Consider the following 18,436-nt stretch of genomic DNA (forward strand, 5'->3'; position numbering starts at 1 on the left):
AAAATCTATCCGTGGTGTGCACACAAAACTGTAATGATCTGTGTGTCATTCATGATCATATCCAAATTGTTACTCTAACCTGACAAAAAAAAAGGAAATACAACCACACCTCTCAATCTGGAGTGGTTTGGTATTGCTTTTATGGGTTGGAACAATAAAGCTTTATTACCACTACTACTGGATTGGTTTATCTGCCCAAGCATGGGGTGGGTGGGTTCCTGTTTGTTTGTTTGTTTGTTTGTTTGTTTTAAAGACACAAATGTTGGGCTTCTTCACGCGAGCAAAAGAAGGCATTCATGGAAGTTCATGGGTCCTTTCGATGATGTCAGCAACCTCCTGCACATCACCCACGCCTTCTCCTGGTAATTCCATTTAGAAAACAAACAAAACCTTTGATACCCCGATTCTGCTGAAATAACTCGGGATTTCCTACTGGTTACAGGGGAAATTGCACTACAAAGGACCCACTAGAGGGCGCTGACCCATTCAATACCACGAGAATCGAAAGGAGTGGAAGTTTTCAATTGCAGACCACGTGGAGACTGAAAGAACTGGGCATGTTTAGCCTGGAGAAGAGAAGATTGAGGGGAGACATGATAGCACTCTTCAAATACTTAAAAGGTTGTCACACAGAGGAGGGCCAGGATCTCTTCTCGATCCTCCCAGACTGCAGGACACGGAATAACGGGCTCAAGTTAAAGGAAGCCAGATTCCAGCTGGACATCAGGAAAAACTTCCTGACTGTTAGAGCAGTACGACAATGGAATTAGTTACCTAGGGAGGTTCTGGGCTCTCCCACACTAGAGGCCTTCAAGAGGCAGCTGGACAAGCATCTGTCGGGGATGCTTTAGGGTGGATTCCTGCATTGAGCAGGGGGTTGGACTCGATGGCCTTGTAGGCCCCTTCCAACTCTGCTATTCTATGATTCTATGATTCTATGGTCACCCCCCTCTGCCTGTGTAACGCAGTCCCATTACGATTGCACAAGATGAACAGGAAGCAAACATGAGGGCCCTTTAATCTAAGGAAGCCCATTATCACTATGCCATGGATAACAATTCTGTGGAATGTTGTTCTATGTAAAGTCAACTTGGATGGCTTTAAATGGGGAGTAGACAACTTCATGGAGGAGGATAAGGCTATAAAGGACTACTAGTCTGGCTGTCTCATTTGCTGGGGAACATGACTAGGGGGGAGCTATTGCACCCCTGTCCTGCTTGTGGGCTTTTCTTCATCGTGGGAACAGAAGGCTGCAGAAGGCTGCCTCTGGTTCATGCAGCACAGCTCTCCTTACCCAATGTACTTTGTTTGCTGTAATCATATGTGGTTGGGTTCTTCCTCCCTGTGCTTCACTTCCTTAAAGCACAGCCTTTGACAGTTGTCCCTGGCACCGTGAGCTCCATTGATTTCAGGGCCACGCAAGCCAAAGTGAATATGGTCAGGGTACCAGCCAGCTCCATCCCTTAAGAACATCAGAAGAGCCCTGCTGGATCAGACCAAGGGTCCATCTAGTCCAGCACTCTGTCCGCACAGTGGCCAAGGGATGAAAAAGCAGGACATGGTGCAACAGCACCCTCCCGCCCATGTTCCCCAGCCACTGGAGCACACAGGCTTACTTCCTTGAATACTGGAGATAGCACACAGCCATCAGGGCCAGTAGCCATTGATAGCCTTTGCCTCCGGGAATTTATCCAACCCCCTTTTAAAGCCATCCGGATTGGTGGCCATCACTACATTTTGTGGCCTTGAGTTGGCCCTTCCTCAGAGCGTACACACACTGGCCCCATTCAGACAACATGCTAAACCATGCTGCTTAACCACAAAGTGGTTAATGGAATGCATTTATGCTAAGCTGGCTCTGGCCAGCTGGGTTCCAATTGTTTCAGGAACTGTCCAGCTTTTGCTGTTGAAGTTTAACTTGCCAAAGCCAAAAGTTCTTTATTGTGTCTTAGCAAATTGCCATTATACACAAACACAGGATAAAACACAGGATAAAACACTTCACAATTAAAAATTCCACCAACAAACCATTAAGAGTTGAAGTTTAACTCGCAATCAAATTATTTTATTTTTTAAAAAGCAAGCAAATATGCAGAACAGAGTCAAATCAAATAAACAACAGTTGTCCTCACTACTAAACTGTCCTGGCCTCCAGCATAAGCAAGGGCCTTTCCTTGTGTGTTGAAGGAATGCTGGAACCTGGAAACAGCCACCTGTTTGCCTCCAAATAATGGTTCCCTTCCTTTGCTATGAGCCTCATGTGGCGCAGAGTGGTAAGCGGCAGTTACTGCAGCTGAAACTCTCCCCAGGGCCTGAGTTCGATCCCAGCGGAAGCTGGTTCTCAGGCAGCCGGCTCAGGTCGACTCAGCCTTCCATCCTTCCCAGGTCGGTAAAATGAGTACCCAGGTAACTGGGGGAAAGGGAACTGCGACTTGGGAAGGCAATGGCAAACCACCCCACTACAAAGTCTGCCAAGAAAACGTCAGCGAAAGCAGGCGTCCCTCTAGCAGTCAGCAATGACTTGTGCTTTGCGCAAGAGGTTCCTTTCCTTTCCTTCCATTGCTATATTTTTTCACTTTGTCTTTGCAGGATCCACTTTGGCCACCAGGGAGCAGCAGAGCCTCGAAGACCAAAGCTGTCTCTCTCCTTCCTCAAGGCTTGATCCTGCAGGAAAGAGAAAAAGAGGGATGCTTTTGAACCCCTCCTTCCTTCTCCAGAAGAACGGTTTGCTCAGGTGGCCTGGGGGGAGAAGAAGCAGAAGGGGAGAAGCTGCTGGAGGAGGCAGACTGGAGCAAAAGAAGCAATCTTGGGGAGTCAGCCATGCGCCCCCAGCTTTCTTTGCACCCCTCCCTGGGCAAGGATTGCGTAGGTCACACATCAGATTGCATAGGTTACAACCATGTAATGTAAGGTAACATAACATATGAATTTCCAGCATTGTGTTTGCACATTGGCTAATGTATCTTTAACAGTTGTATCGAAAAGGGAATTTCAGCAGGTGTCATTTGTATGCATGCAGCACCTGGTGAAATCCCCTCTTCATCACAACAGTTAAAGGTGCAGGAGCTATACTAGAGTGACCAGATTTAATAGAGGGCAGGACACCTGCAGCTTTAACTGTTGTGATGAAGAGGAAATTTCAGCAGGTGCTGCATGCCTCTTACCCTGGAGGTAGCATATACACATCAGGACTAGTAGCCATTAATAGCTTCATGGATTTGTCTAGTCCTCTTTTAAAGCCATCCAAGTTGATGGCTATCATGGAATAACGGGCTCAAGTTACAGGAAGCCAGATTCCAGAGGGACATCAGGAAAAACTTCCTGACTGTGAGAGCAGTACGACAATGGAACCAGTTACCTAGGGAGGTTGTGGGCTCTCCCACACTAGAGGCCTTCAAGAGGCAGCTGGACAACCATCTGTCAGGGATGCTTTAGGGTGGATTCCTGCATTGAGCAGGGGGGTTGGACTTGATGGCCTTGTAGGCCCCTTCCAACTCTGCTATTCTATGATTCTATGACAACTTTTGGTAGCAAATTCCATAGTTAAACTATGTGCTGTGTGAAGAAGTCCTTCCTTTTCCCTCTCCTGAATCTCCCACCCATCAGCTTCATGGGATGACCCCGTTGGGTTCTAGTATTATGAGAGAGGGAGAAAAAATGTCTCGCTATCCACTTCCTCCACACCATGCATACATTCAGACATCTTGATCATATTCTCTCCTTACTCACTGTCTAAATTAAAAAGCTCCAAATATTGTAACAGTTTCTCATAGGGGAATTGCTCCAGCTCCTCGATCATTTTACTTTCCCCTTTCTGCACCATTTCTATATATTTCTTGAGGTGCAGAGACCAGAAGAGTGCACAGTATTCCAACTGTGGTCTCACCATACATTTGTATAAAGGCATTACTAGTACCCAAGGCTGGTCAAGGCATTTTGACACCTCAGATACAAAATCCCACGAACACCCTGTCACAATCCTATATATGTCTACTCAGAAGGAGGCCCCAAGTTCAATGGCACTTGTTCCCAATAAGTAAGTATAGGATTCTCACCTAAATAACTAATCATTTGCTGCACTATGATGATACCCAAATTCTGATGCCTGAGGCCTCCTTCTCACTATGGCCATAGCTAGACGAGGCTTTATCCCAGAGTGATCCCCAGGATTGTCCCTGTGAGACCACATGACGCACAGGGGATCCCAGGATCAGGGAGAGATGATCCCTCCCTTGCCCCTGGATCTTGCCCTCCACTTTGGCCCCAGAATGTGTGGCCGGGCACTGCGGGTTGACCCTTCTCCGTGCGGTTCCTCGCAAGGAGCCCTGACCCATGCATGGGGCACAGCACTCCTCAGGAACACTGCGCCCATCGGGGGTAGGGTGGGGAGAGTGGAGAAAGTAATTTAAATTTTAAAAATTACTTACCGTGCGCTGCTGCCCCTTTAAGTTAAAAAAAATGGCAGGCACGACGCCTCTCCTTCTGAAGTCGTCACATGTTGCATGTAAACAGAGGAGGGATCTCGCAATAAACACATCACAAGATCTTTCCTCATCCGTCGTGGGCTAACTCATAGGTCTAGCTAAGGCGTATGTCTAATGGTAGGGCTGGCCCTTCAGGAGGAGGACCTGAAAGGTCAGCTGAGAGAGGATTCACCCACCCACCTTGAATACTGATGAGTGTTCATCCATCTATCTCTGTACTTGCAAACATAGCACTGAGGAGAGCTACTTCTGTACTTGTGGACATGTCAATTCTGGAGATAAAGTGTGTGAACTTACACTGAGCATAGAGGCCTGGGGAGATGTGGGGTGTGTGCCATTCTGATCAGGGGCATGGGGTTGGGTGGTTGGCTTCTCACCATGGAGAGATGGGGTCTCACTGTGCGAAGCTAGAGATGTGTTGCTATGGAGACCAGCTAATGAAGCCCTTGGCGGCAGCTGGCTTCGACAATGCATCCCCTGATTCGGAAGCAAAAAGCAATTATGGCAGCAACTGTGTGTACATCTGGTTGGTGGTGGTGGGGGGAGAAGACGAGAGGCAAATCCTGAGCTGAAGCAACTCTTCTGTGGTGGTGGTGGTGGGGCAACACTCTATGATTCAGACGTCTCTCATGGCATGTCGGAGGCCTTTTAAGGCCCTGCCGGAGGCAAAAGGAGGCGCGGGAGATGGCTGGACCGGTCAGAGAGTCAAGGAGGATGTGCCAGGGTGGGATGCAAAGAGATGGTGCCCGTATCTTTGTCTAGGCTCCCTGAATCTCCCCCCCCCACCTCAGCCACAGCTGCCCACTCCCATTCAAAGCCCAAGCTTCTTCCTTCACCAGCTGCCCAATGGGTTTCTCCTCTAAGCTCATCGCTCTGGCAGCTGCGCTGAGAGGCCTGGTTGGGCCCAGATCTTGCTTTGCCCCTCAAAGATGTTCCTTCCAAGGCAGCCAGTGCCTCTTGCAACATGTCCAGTTGCTCTCACTGCACTCAGCTTCTTCCTGCTCCTTTTAGAGCCCGGCTCTGCCTCTGTGTCTTTATTAAACATGTCACCATAAACCATGCAAGTGCCAAAAGTCATTGGCTCCTTCATCGGTTGGATGGTTCCCCCCCCTCCCCCTGCTTGCTGGGATGAAAAATGACCCCCTCGGGACCACTAGCCTTTTGCCATCTGATGGCATCTCCGCCATACACGTCTTGCCGTTTCTATGAAGCTGGCTAGCAAGGGAGGCCATGACAGGCCAGTCAGAGTCATAATAATAATAATAATAATAATAATAATAATAATAATAATAATAATAATAATAATAATAATTTGTTACCCACCTCTCCCTCTGGATCGAGGTGGGGTACAACACAAATAAAACACCATAAAATACGTAGATAATACATACATAAAATATGTGGAAGTGTCAGCCATCAGACTTCATTCCCAGGGTCGCCTTTCATCACAGCCACCAACAATGTCCCTCTTCGTCCGCTCTTTCATGTTGTTCATTTAGTTGAAAAAGCCAATGAAATGGTGGACTCAAGTGGTGTCGGCTACCTTCAAGGAACACCTGCAGACCACTCTGCAGTTGTGGTTTCTGGGGAAATGAGAGCAACAGCCATGCCATGGTGATTGGCGTGGCTCAAGGGGAGTCTACACCAGCCATTTATTGCAGGATTGTATCACAGTCGTCACTTACAGGGCACATCACATTCACCTGCTCCCGCGGTGATCTCAGGTCCGGAATATCCCTGACTGCTTTTGTCAGTTTCCCCGGCTCTCTCATGTCCATTCCGAAGGACGTGTGCGGTGTGCCTCCCCACCCCTTTGCGAGGTGGTTGCTGCCTGCTGCGAGTTCTGGGCTCAGCGGACAGCCAATCAGCTGTGAGGGGCGTATGCGTGGGTATCGGAGGTGTGCAGGAATGGACCTGCCCGCCATTTCCGCCACATGTTTTGGATGGGGTGTGTTTTACCGCTGAGTGTGCTAGATGGTTTTTTTTTTTAATACCTGAGAGAGTGCCTGCTCCCTTACCAACCTGCCTGGTCACTGAGGTCATCCGAGGGCCTGCTCCTGGTGGTTCCACATTGACCCAACCTCCAATTGGAGTCCACCAGGAGAAGAGCCTTCAACGTGGTGGCCCCCCTCTTATGGAATTCCCTGCTTCTGGAGGTCAGGGAGGCGCCAACTTTGTATTCCTTTTGGCACCTCCTGAAAACGTCATTATTCTAGGAAGCCTTTCCTTAATGACCAGCCACAGTTCACTTTACATTTTGTTTCTTTTAAAATCTATTTTAAAGTGTTTTATTCTGCTTTTATTTTATTTTATCTTGTACACTGTTCTGAAATTTTCAATGGGGAGCAATATATAAATATTATAAAAAAATAAAAAAATAAAAAAATAAAAATGTATCTCTCACAGGAGCGCATATTCAACAGAGTTCATATCCCCCCATGTGTTACTGCACATCTGCACTCCTGTGCATGCCTCACAAGTCATTAAAAGATCCTCTGCCCTGTATCCACGCCATCTGCCCAGCCCAGCACTGCCCACTTCTGCCAATCCACATGCATAAGCGGCATTACGGGACACACGTGCACCCACAACAGCACTCCTGTCATTGCGACAAACACCGGTCACGTGCGCCCCGTGAGTGCCATTCACTAGGGTGACCATATGAAAAGGAGGACAGGGCTCCTGTATCTTTAACAGTTGCATGGAAAAGGGAATTTCAGCAGGTGTCATTTGTATATATGGAGAACCTGGTGAAATTCCCTCTTCATCATAGTAGTTAAAGGTGCAGGAGCTCCCTCCCTTCCCACTGAGCTTGTAGGATTTGGTCTTGAAGAGATAAACTCTGGAGGGGGGCAACTCTCAGCTGAGGCCTCTCCTGTGAGAGCTTCCTCCCCCAGTGGCACTGGCTGGGTGGTGTCTTCTAGTTCTGAATCTGATTCTGATTGATTATTTGAAACACCTCCCTCCTACACAGGGGCATTAGGGTTAGACATGACAACACCTTCGGAACAAGCTCCCATCGGAGGTCCATCATGCTCCATCATAGCATGCTTTTAAGAAGGCCTTGAAAACATTTTTATTTTACTTGACCTTCTGTTAATATGGCTGCTGCTGTTACTGCTGTTTTTATTGTTGCCTTTCATTGTTGTTTTTATTGCTAATTTTTTTATGCTTTTAATATTTTAATTGTTTTTATGTATCTTATTGATGCAAGCCACCTTGGGAGGGCTTCTTCCCTGAAAGGCAGCCATGAAATGTTTTAAATAAAAATAAAAATATGAAGGTACTCCAAGGAACCACAGTATGAGTGGTCTAGCCTGGACATCGGACCACCAGAAAGCTCCTCTGTAGCTAATCAGCATTTTGCAGCTCCTGTGCAGCAGGCTGGCACCAAGCACACGAGGGATGCCATTCTGACCAGAGGCTGCCCAGTGTGATGGAAAGAGGCAGAGAGAAACTGGGAGGAGAGGGCAAGGCAGGCAGGGCAGCTGGCAGCACAAAGGGCCAGGAAAGCTGTGGGTTCACTGAGCTTGAACCCTTGCAGACCCAATTACAGAGTGGCTGAAGCAAAGGGGAAAGGGGCCTATGGTGGCCCTGCCCTGAGTAAGTCAGGGGCCATTATCACAGCACCCCTGCAGAAGTGCTCATGGGAGGCAAGTCTTGAAGAAGCCCGACCCCGTGTCCTACCAAAGTACCAGTTCCTGACCCAGATTCCCAATGAGGAGGAGTGAATGTTCTGAGAAGTTATTTTTGAAAGTAATGTGTTAATTAGTTTCCAAATGCTGCTTAATTAAGAAAAACTAGTGAAAACAAGTCCAGACTGAGTGTCATATTTGAGACCTGTTTGTCTAAAATAGTGTCAGTGACAGAAAGATCAGAGGCAGCTGCAGTGCGGAGTGTGATTTTGCTCTTTTCTGTAATGTCTGCTATGGGCCTCTTCTGAAAGGGTGGGGTGGGCCACCACGGGGGAGGCCCTGCTCTGGGTGCTGGGATACCAGGGAGTTTTTCCATGGGGGCTCTTCTGGAAAGGATCATACAGTACAATTGGGGATGCTGATATTTAACACAATTTCTTTCATGTTTACAAACCTAAGATTTAGCCTTTTCATATACATACAGAGAACCTTGTCCTCAGCTTCATGATAGGCTGCGTGTGATAGGAGCAGCAACAGCCCACAACCCAGTTGACTGTCCCCAAGAGGGAGCAGAGCCAATGGGTGCTGGGAGGCAGGGAGAAGCATAGCTTATGTCCCTTGCTGGTCTGGTACTATAAGCTTTATTACATGTACCTGTTTCCTTCAGATTATCCCCATAGTGCTAAGCTTTCATGGTTGTTGTTTTTGCTACCAGGCGACAGTGAGTTTAAGGGGGGAAATGTAAAAAATCATAAAAAATCAATGGATGATCCAATTCAATTCAAATTCGGTATGCTTAAAGCTCTCCCTAATATCTGTTACTGTGCCAAGTTTGGTGTCTTTATCTTTAAAGCTTACACAGATGTAAGCATTTCTCTAAAATCTTGCTCCTGCGCCCCAGTGGCGGCTCGGAAGATATGTTCAAAAAGTAGGGGCTAAATATGGTGAATCTTTTTGCTCTATTGCACAATTAAGGCAGGTTGCATGGGAGTACTCCACAATCAAAGCAGATTATAAGGTGGAAAACGTCGGAGTCCTTTGCATGCAATTCGCAGTGATTGCACAATATTATTATTATTATTATTATTATTATTATTATTATTATTATTAATTTATATAGCACCATCAATATAACGCTGGTGTGATAAAGCTTTTGTTATCACTCTAGGGAAGGAAGATAAACATGAAATCATAGAATCATAGAATAGCAGAGTTGGAAGGGGCCTACAAGGCCATCGAGTCCAACCCCCTGCTCAATGCAGGAATCCACCCTAAAGCATCCCTGACAGATGCTTGTCCAGCTGCCTCTTGAATGCCTCTAGTGTGGGAGAGCCCACACTCCACTAACTGCAGAACTCACTTGCTGGGTTGAATAGGGCTTCTCAGGTACAAACCCCAGGATCTCACTCATTTGGTTTCATGTCATGTGTTAGCCATTGTGCTGCCCCATAGATAGCACATGAGCTTCATTGCTACTAACTGAAGGGCCTAATTCAAGGTGCCAGTGGTCACCGTTAAGACAGTCCAAAAGCTCTCTGGATTCCACATCTCTGTCTTGGGAGTTGCCATCAAATGTATGAAGGGAAGAAGGGGAGCAGCACTAAAAGAAATGCCCCCCCCCAAAAAAACAAGAAGAGCAGTAATCCTATGTTCTACCTCCAGGTATCAGAGGCAGTATGCCTATCTAAACCAGTTGCTGGAGAAAATGGGTGGGAGGGTCCTGTTGCACCATGTCCTGCTTGACAGTTGGTTGGCCATTGTGTGAACAGAGTGCTGGAATAGATGGACCCTTGGTCTGATCCAACAGGGCTCTTCTTGTGTTCTTATATTCTAATCCTCAACCCCGTGCCTTACAGAACAGTTACAGCCCAATGTATTTTACAGCACCTTGCTCAGAGGCAATGAGTTCATTTTCTCTGGTCTCCAAAGTACTTCCTCAGAGTTCTCAGGAATATTCCTGGAGATGCACAGATCAACTGGAGAGAGGGAGGGAGGAACCCTCTATCTCCTCATGATGCTGGTGGTGTGTGTGTGTGTGTGTGTGTGTGTGTGTGTGTGTGTGTGTATGTGTGTGTGTGATGGGCTGCAGTGAGCAAGTCCACGAAGAGGCCTGGTTCACACACAAGAACCAAACCACCCAGACCTCTGGGAACAAAAGCAGGGAGAAAGGAGGGCGATTTGGCTTCTTGCTGAGAGCAGACTCCTGGAGCAAATGTGCTCTTTATCCTATGACAGGGGCTATCAATGACCATCAATGGCTGCTAGTTATGATGGCTTTAGTGCCTCCACTATTCCTTTCAATTCCAGTTGTTGGGGAACACAAATGGAAGGGTGTTGTTGTTCTCATGCCCCACTTGCTGTAGGCTTCCAGGGACATTTGGTTGGCCCTGTGGGAAACAGGTTGCATGCAGAACTAGATGGTCTGATCCAGCACAGCTCTTCTTATGTTTATAGAATATAGAAAACCACTATATTGTGGCTAGTTTCCACAATAGAATGTTGGTGTTTTCTAGTTACATGAATGTGGATTCTTCTTCTTCTTCTTCTTCTTCTTCTTCTTCTTCTTCTTCTTCTTCTTCTTCTTCTTCTTCTTCTTCTTCTTCTTCTTCTTCTTCTTCTTCTCCTCCTCCTCCTCCTCCTCCTCCTCCTCCTCCTCCTCCTCCTCCTCCTCCGTCTCTGTTATGAGAATTTCCTTGAATTCATTTACTCTGCCAACCTTCTGTCTTTGGCTGCACTGCAGGGTTAAGTGGATATGCTGCCAAGGAAGTCCAGCATAGTCAATGCTGTAATTTTCCTTTCAAAAAAAGTTTTCGCAAACCACCACCCCCAAACCCAAAAAAACTGCTGGCACACGTGAGCCATGAGGTCCTGTTCAATTTCAGGAGACCATCCTGTGGAAGCCTTCTCATGGCACAGCTGGCTCTTCTGCCTCCAAGGCACTGCCAGCTCCACTCCAGTTCAACCACTGCCACATTTTTCTTCCAGCCCAAGGGGGACCTTGTCTCCTGCATCTGCAACTTTGGCCCTTTGGGATTGGCACAGATGTCATCAACATCTCCTGTCCTCTCCATCTGCTGAGAGAAGGCAATTATTGTGCAGTTGATTAGAGATCTGTTCGGGGCAACATGGGGACATATAGGAAACATCTGTGGCAAATAATATATTCAGCCAAGAGCATGTATGAGCAACATAGTACGGTTCCTCCACCAAACAGGGAAAGGAGGAGAGTTTGCTTTGCTTGCATCTCTGCCAGCCTTTGAATTCTCCATCTGGGATGGGAGGCGTCCCACACCTGATGGACAGGACACACTCCCAGGAGGGATGGGACAGGACATGCATCTAATAAAGAGACCATCCAAGTGGATGGGTAGTAGACAACCAGTGAGTGCGGTCCACATTGAAAAGCTGGAAATCCCTTCACCAGCCTTGCTTCTTTTTCATCGTTATGCAAAGAGGTTGTGATTTCTGGTTATTCCATGTCAACCCAGTGTTGTGGGTGACATCTTGGCTAGGGAATCCCATCATCTTTTGGGACACAATCACATGGCAGGTGGTCAGGTAACAGGTCCACCAGGCCAAGAACACTCTCTTCTACCTAGCCAGATGTTCTAGGCTAGAGTGGTACCCACTGAACAGCTGCTGTTGCTATTCTCCTCCATATCCTTCTTGGCTTCTGGGCTCCTTCCATCCTTTTGCTCCCTCCCTCCTTGGCTGATTATGTCTAAGAGGTCATCACACTGAACACCCTGCTGGGAAGTCTCGATTTTACACTGACCACCCTCCAGGTACCAAGTATGGAGGCCGAGTTTAATGGCGTGCTAGATGTTTTCATTATTGTGTGATTTCACATTTCTGTTCTTTAAGAGCTCAGCTCTTGGGTGGATGCCAGCTCCGTTTAGTTTGCTGACTTGTTCTAAATCCTTCTTTGCCATCACTCTCTTTCTTGACCCTTCGAGATAGGAAGAACTCATGACAATGGTTCTGGTGTGCCTCTCTCCATGATGAGAACAGCAGATGTAATTTCCCTGCAATTTCTCTGTTCTCTTCTTTCATCTGGCCAATGCGGCATGCCTCTCTGACAAGCCTCCTCCAGTGCCTGACATAGAATCATAGAGTAGTGGGCCTATAAGGCCATCGAGTCCAACCCTCTGCTCAATGCAGGAATCCACCCTAAAGCATACCTGACAGATGGTTGTCCAACATGGTTAAGATCTTTTGCCTTGCTTCTCTTCACAGCACTGTCTCCCTCAACTTCTTTCTTCTTCTTCTTCTTCTTCTTCTTCTTCTTCTTCTTCTTCTTCTTCTTCTTCTTCTTTATATAGCACCATCAATGTACATGGTGCTGTACAGAGTAAAACAGTAAATAGCAAGACCCTGCCGCATAGGCTTACATTCTAATGAAACCATAATAAAACAATAAGGAGGGGAAGAGAAAGCAAACAGGCACAGGGTAGGGTAAACAGGCACTGGGTAGGGTAAAACTAACAGTATAAAGTCAGAACAAAATCAAATGTAAAAGCTTTAGGAAAAAGAAAAGTTTTTAGCTGAGCTTTAAAAGCTGCGGTTGAACTTGTAGTTCTCAAATGTTCTGGAAGAGTGTTCCAGGCATAAGGGGCAGCAGAAGAAAATGGACGAAGCCGAGCAAGGGAAGTAGAGACCCTTGGGCAGGTGAGAAACATGGCATCAGAGGAGCGAAGAGCACGAGCGGGGCAATAGTGTGAGATGAGAGAGGAGAGATAGGAAGGAGCTAGACAAGCCTGGCTTGTTTCTGATTCCACTAAATTCCACTGAGCATTTCAATGACTCTTACTTCCAAGAAAGAACAAGTTATCTCCTTGGCTGTGCTGGGAGCCCAAGAGAGCAACAGCCACTTGGCTTTGCCTGGGCTTCTGTGATTCCAGTTCAGCATATCTTCTGTTACATGCAACAGCTTTTATCGAGCCATTTTCCTGCTGGAAGTTGTCCCATTTGTGGTGCTAAAGGGACTGAGCTCCAAGCAATTAGTCATGGTCAGGGAGAAGGCTATCAATGGCTATGAGTCCTGATAGCTATGTGCTACCTCCAGTAGCAGAGGCAGTAAGCCTATGTACACCAGTTGCCTGGGAACATGGGTGGGAGGGTGCTGTTGCACCGTGTCCTGGTTTGTTGGTCCCTGGTTAACAGCTGTTTGGCCACAGAATGCTGGACTAGATGAACCTTGGTCTGATCCATCAGGGCTCTTCTTATGTTATTATGTTAGCAGTGCCAAAGGCAAGATCATCAGGCAATCCAAACCTAAAGAAAAGCTCAGTTTCCAGGGAAATGCAAGGTTGGTGCTCAGACCGTATTCTAGCCTTCTGTGCCTAGGATGGAAGGCTTACAAACTTGAGCCTTCAAAGCCCCACCCAGAGCTCAGCTGCAGGCTCTCAGCACCATCCTGGTCCTCATGAGTAGAGTCTTTCTTGTTCAGGGGGGCACTCCTGTATCTAGCAGTTGGCTGAGCCTGAACCTTTCAGTGGCTGCACTCCCTGGAGCTTGGTGGCCACACAGCACCTGCATCTGAGAGGGGAGAAAGTATGTCAAGGGGAGAAGGGTTTACAGTTGTCTCTTCGAAGGAGCCCTCTGACCTTCCTCAAGTCCACAAAACACAGGCAGCTGCTCTGTGATGTTTGGCTAAGGGGGCTCCAGTTCAGCCTCTAAGAAGGACTCCTTTAGAGGGGGTCTGTCACTCAATAGGACAGAATTTGATGGGGACATTATCCCACCCATGTGGGCCCCAGCACTTCACAGCAGCGGCTTTGGGGTGAGTGTGGCCTAGCCCCTCCTCTGAATAACTCCCTGGAATTGCCTCCCCTCTGTTGGACTCCCTGACTTGAGTTGTTCCCTGCCTTCCAGCCTCCTTGAGCACCCTTATCAACGTCTATACCTGCTGGTCCATGTCATGGTCTTGGCTGGCCTCACCTGCCCTGGGACCCAGCCATGCCTTGACTTTCCAGCCCAACCTTCCCAGGGCTGATCTCACCCAGGCTTGGCTTTCACATAGCGCAGCCAAGATCAATCTGGGCCTACCTACCAGAGTACCCCCCCCTCCCCAAATGCTCCAGCAGGACCTCCTTCCTCCCTGGGCTGCGGCTTGTTCACCCTCTGCCTACGCTCAGCCTCACTTGCTCCAAGGGTGTGTGAGCATCTCTTTCTCTATGCTCAGCTTGACATCCCCTCCCTCAGGTTCAAGGTAAAATTTTCATTCACCCCCCCCCCAGCCTTTTAGGCAATGATTGGCTGGCTGGCACTTGGGGGGGGGGGGAGAGGGGGCCAGCATTTTGACCAAACAAAGAAAGAACCTGTTGGGAGTCCTTCCTTTGAACAGGTCTCCTGGCTGGCTGGTCACACCCCTGCCCTGGCGCTGCTCCCTCTCCTTGGGGGTGGGGTCCCCATTTCGTGTGCTGCACTCCCAGCGGGGTCAGCTGCCTGCCGTTAGTCCTGGCAGAGCAGAGGAGGGGGTGCGGAAGGGAGGGGAGACCCCCCCACCCCCGGTGTTTTGCTCTTACTCAGGAGATGGTGCGCCATTGATGCACCTTTTCTGTTTGTTGCTCTTGGGGAAGACAGGAGAGTTGCAGTGAGCCCTCCTCCAGAGCGGGGAGGGGGAGCGGGGAGGCTGCCTCGCCTCGCCTCGCCTCGCCTTTCTTGGCTTCAGCTCGCCAGTTTCGTCGGAAGGCGAACCGCGGCAGAAGGCAAGGCTGCTTTTCCGAGCCGATGGTAGGACCAAGAGACCGCAAGCCTCTGGCAACAGCCGCCGCCGCCGCCACGACCGGCGCTTAAATGCGTTCATCTCCGTGGCTGGATCCGACCACCGCGGGAACAGCCGCCGCCGCCGCCGCCGCTCGCTCGCCGCCCTCGTCGGAGCCAGAAAAGCCAGACGCCTCGCGGGGGCGGAAGGGCAGGACGGCGGGAGAGCCGCGGCGAGGAGGGCCGCCCAGGCAGGCGCCAGGCTCCGGCTGCGCTGCAGGACGTAGCGGCCACCGCCTTTCCCCCTCGGCTTCCCGGGCCAGCCGGGCGATTTGGCCTCTCGACGGGCTCGCCCTGCGCGGAAGGTACGCGGGTTAGGAGTTCGGGGAAGGAGAGGAAGCGCTGCCGCGGCCGGGCACCGGGTTTTGCGCGCGGGGCTTTGCGCACAGCCACGGGCGGTTCCGAGAAGCAGGCAAGCGGGAGTGTGGGGTGTGTGTGTGTGTGTGTGGCTGGCTGGCTGGCTGGCTGGCTGCTCTTCCCGGTCGCCCGATCCTGAAGCCCAAAGGCAGACGCCTCGCCTGCAATATCACTCCCCCCCCCACCGCGCTGTAGCGCAAGCAGCAAGTGCACAGCGAAGTTGCTGAGCTGGGCAGTCCGGCAACCGGGGAGGGGGTGGGTGTCGAGGCCGGCCGGCCGGCCCATTTCCCGAGACCCCCGAGAGACGCTGCTGTCGCTTGACGGGGAGGGGGAGCGGGGGGGGGGCAAAGGCGGTTGCCAAAGCACCCGGGTGTGTGTGTGTGTTTTGCACAAAGGACAAAGACCCGCCAGCAGCAGCAGCAGCAGCAGCAGCTCGGTCCCTTTGCCCTTTCTTTCTTTCTTTCTTTCTTTCTTTCTTTCTTTCTTTCTTTCTTTCTTTCTTTCTTTCTTTCTTTCTTTCTTTCTTTCTTTCTTTCGGTGGGAAGGGATTTCGCTAGCCAGCCAGCCAGCCAGCCAGCCAGCCAGCCAGCCAGGCGTGGCTCATTGCGCACCGCGGAGGAGACGCAGTTCGCCGCGACCCCTCGTCTGCGCTCAGGCGGAGAGTCTAGAGCAGAAGCGGGACAGAAGAGGGCGGGGTGGGGTGTCGGTCGGTGGGGAGGGGGCTTCCCAAAGACCCCCCCTGTCCGGGAGCATGGTCTTCCGGCTCCCGGCTGTTGGATGCCTCTTCCAAGGCCCGGTGGGAGGGGGGGAGCGTGAGAAAACTGCGGGCGCTTCTGGGGCTCCAAAGGAAGGCCGGCTAGCAAGGAGACTGAACGGACGGAGCGCCACAGAGGAGCGGTGTGTGGGAGGGGGGGGATGTCCAGCTGCTCCCCCGCCTCGCGGGCGCTCTCCGCTTCTTGCCTGGCCGGACCGCCCTCCAGGCCCGGCTGATTAATGTGTTGCTGCAAAAGACGGGAGCGGGAGGTGGGGGTGGGTGCGTCGCGTCTCGGGGCTCCCGGTCTCTCTTCTCCGCCAGCCTCGCCCTGAGCTGCGTGGCGATCGGCTGGGGGTGGGGGTGGGGGGCAGGCAGACAAGAAAGGTGGGCGACGCCACGGAGCCACCCAGCACCCGCCGTGGCTTTTTCCAGCCCCGCCTGGAGAGCGCTCAGCTCGCCCGCTTCGGAGTTGAGCAGCCGGGCCGGGGTAGGGTGGGGGTAGGGGTGGTAGGGGACGATGGCGGTCCGGCGACGGGATGGCAAGGCCTGGACGCGAGCGACTTTCGTGTTGGAGCGGGGGCAGCCGCTCTGCTTGCCTTGCCCTTGGAGACCACTCAGTGATACCCCACCATGGCGGATGCTGCCAGTGGGGCTGCGGGGCGAAGCAGGCGGGGGGGGGGAAGGAAACGGGTAGTGAGGCTAATGGGGGTCTGCAGATTGAGGTGGGGGGGTAGAGTGGAACTGCCGATGGGCGGGTGTGTGGTGAGGGTGGTGGTGGCAAGTGACGCTGTGCCCAGTGCTTGGGGCAGGAGGCCGGGGTGATGGTGGTGATCAATGAGGCCCTGGAGGCGGGATCTGGAGGGGGACCTTGAGCAGTGGCTGAGGGCTTGAACTGGGCAGGTCCGAGTCCGCCATGAAGCTGTCCCATGACGGCCTCAGCTAAAGTGGCATCCTCTTACAGGTCGTTTTGGGTTTGACGATGCCCAGGACCTAGAACTGGAGGGCAGACGTAGCCCTGGCTCAGACCACCTGGTTGGACCTGGCCTCACAGTGGTGGTGGTGAGAAGGTTGGAAGGTGGGATCTCCACCTCTTCTTCTCCCTGTCCATCGTCCCACTCTGGAAAGCGTTTGGGAAAATGAGATGGTCCTTCCAGCAACCTTCCACTCCATTTTCTTCTGTGGGGAACCTGGAGACCTTATCAAAATTTTGCAGTGAACTTCAAAGAAGCCAGCGGTCCCCGTGGCCCTGGAGGCCTGTGCAGAGATCATCTCTGGCCCTAGAGAAGTCTTCTGAAATCACTGGCAGCACCTGCTGATCCCCATGAGTCCTTCCTGGGCCTACTGGGTGGCAGGGTCATGGCCACTGATATGGGCTGGCTTTGAAATGGTCATATTCTGTTCTTCACAGAGGAGCCCTCTGCTCCTCTCCTCTTGCAGCTCCGACAAGCCATTTGCACATCAGACTATCCAGAAGGCCCAGCTTTCTTTCTAGGGGTGGTCTTCTTTCTCCATACAAACACATCCTTGCTCCTCACAGAACAAGGGCCTGCCTTGGACAGGTGCTGGGCTGCTGCCCATTCTTCCCAACATGGTCCTGGGTCTGCCTCTCAGCAGCTAAAGGGGTCTCCATGCTGGGGGCACTTGCTGCATTCAGCTCTCAGCGTTTCATCTGTTGACTTGTTTGTTCCTTGAAGCTGCAATTGCTGCTGCCTGCATTTGTCTCCATCTTTTTCTCTATTAATCCTTTGGGGGAGGGGGATTCAAAACCTTGAAGCTAAAGAAAGAGCTTACTCCCTTTCATTCAACTTCTCATTCACTAATTTCTCCAACACACCCATCCACCCACCCACCACACAGCTCTTTTCCTTCTGTGCCCTTCTCATTCTTGCTTTCTCTAACACATGCCCATACACAAACGCCCTGCATGCCTCCGCCCTGCTGTTCTCTTGAATTCCTCCTCCTCTTCCTCCCCCTCTTCTTCCTCATTTTTGCTGTGCCTCCAGCAAGAAAACCCATCCTGTTCTCTCTGTGGGTGTCTTCCTGCCAAATGTTTACAACAAGTAGCTCAGCATACAGACGGATCCGTGGCATAATTATACACACAGACGGAGACAGTGTAGTAAATAAGCCAGCTGTTGAAAACGCCCACTTTTCTACAAGAGATGCTGCTGCTACCACCGCCACCACCAGCTTTTCTGCCTGTTGGCCAAAGGAAACCCCCTTTCTTGGGCATCAGCAGATGCTCTGATGCTTCTGAATGGCATTGTTGAAAAGTAAGACTTGGTCTGAAATTTTTTCCTGTGAAGCACAAGATGATGCCTCGACCCCCAGTGCAGATCCAAAAGCCGAGCAGACTGGAGCTGAACCTTACTATGGATGGAATGGGACAGCTTCCTCCACTGCACCTCAGGGCAGCAAGCTAGCTTAGCAGGCAGCCCCGG

The 18,436-nt window shown here is 50.6% G+C and overlaps 1 protein-coding gene across 1 annotated transcript in view; it reads left to right on the forward strand.

The window, feature by feature from the left end:
* Positions 1-15,028: 15,028 nt before the first annotated feature.
* The window catches only part of GABRA3 (gamma-aminobutyric acid type A receptor subunit alpha3), a 45,914-nt gene continuing 42,506 nt past the window's right edge, over positions 15,029-18,436 (forward strand). Inside the window, exon 1 of the mRNA XM_063141994.1 lies at positions 15,029-15,189. The gene's annotated coding sequence lies outside the window, so the exon portion shown is untranslated. The remainder of the gene's footprint in view (positions 15,190-18,436) is intronic.

This window comes from Elgaria multicarinata, chromosome 15, assembly GCF_023053635.1.
Source record: "Elgaria multicarinata webbii isolate HBS135686 ecotype San Diego chromosome 15, rElgMul1.1.pri, whole genome shotgun sequence".
Classification (NCBI taxonomy): Eukaryota; Metazoa; Chordata; class Lepidosauria; order Squamata; family Anguidae; genus Elgaria; species Elgaria multicarinata.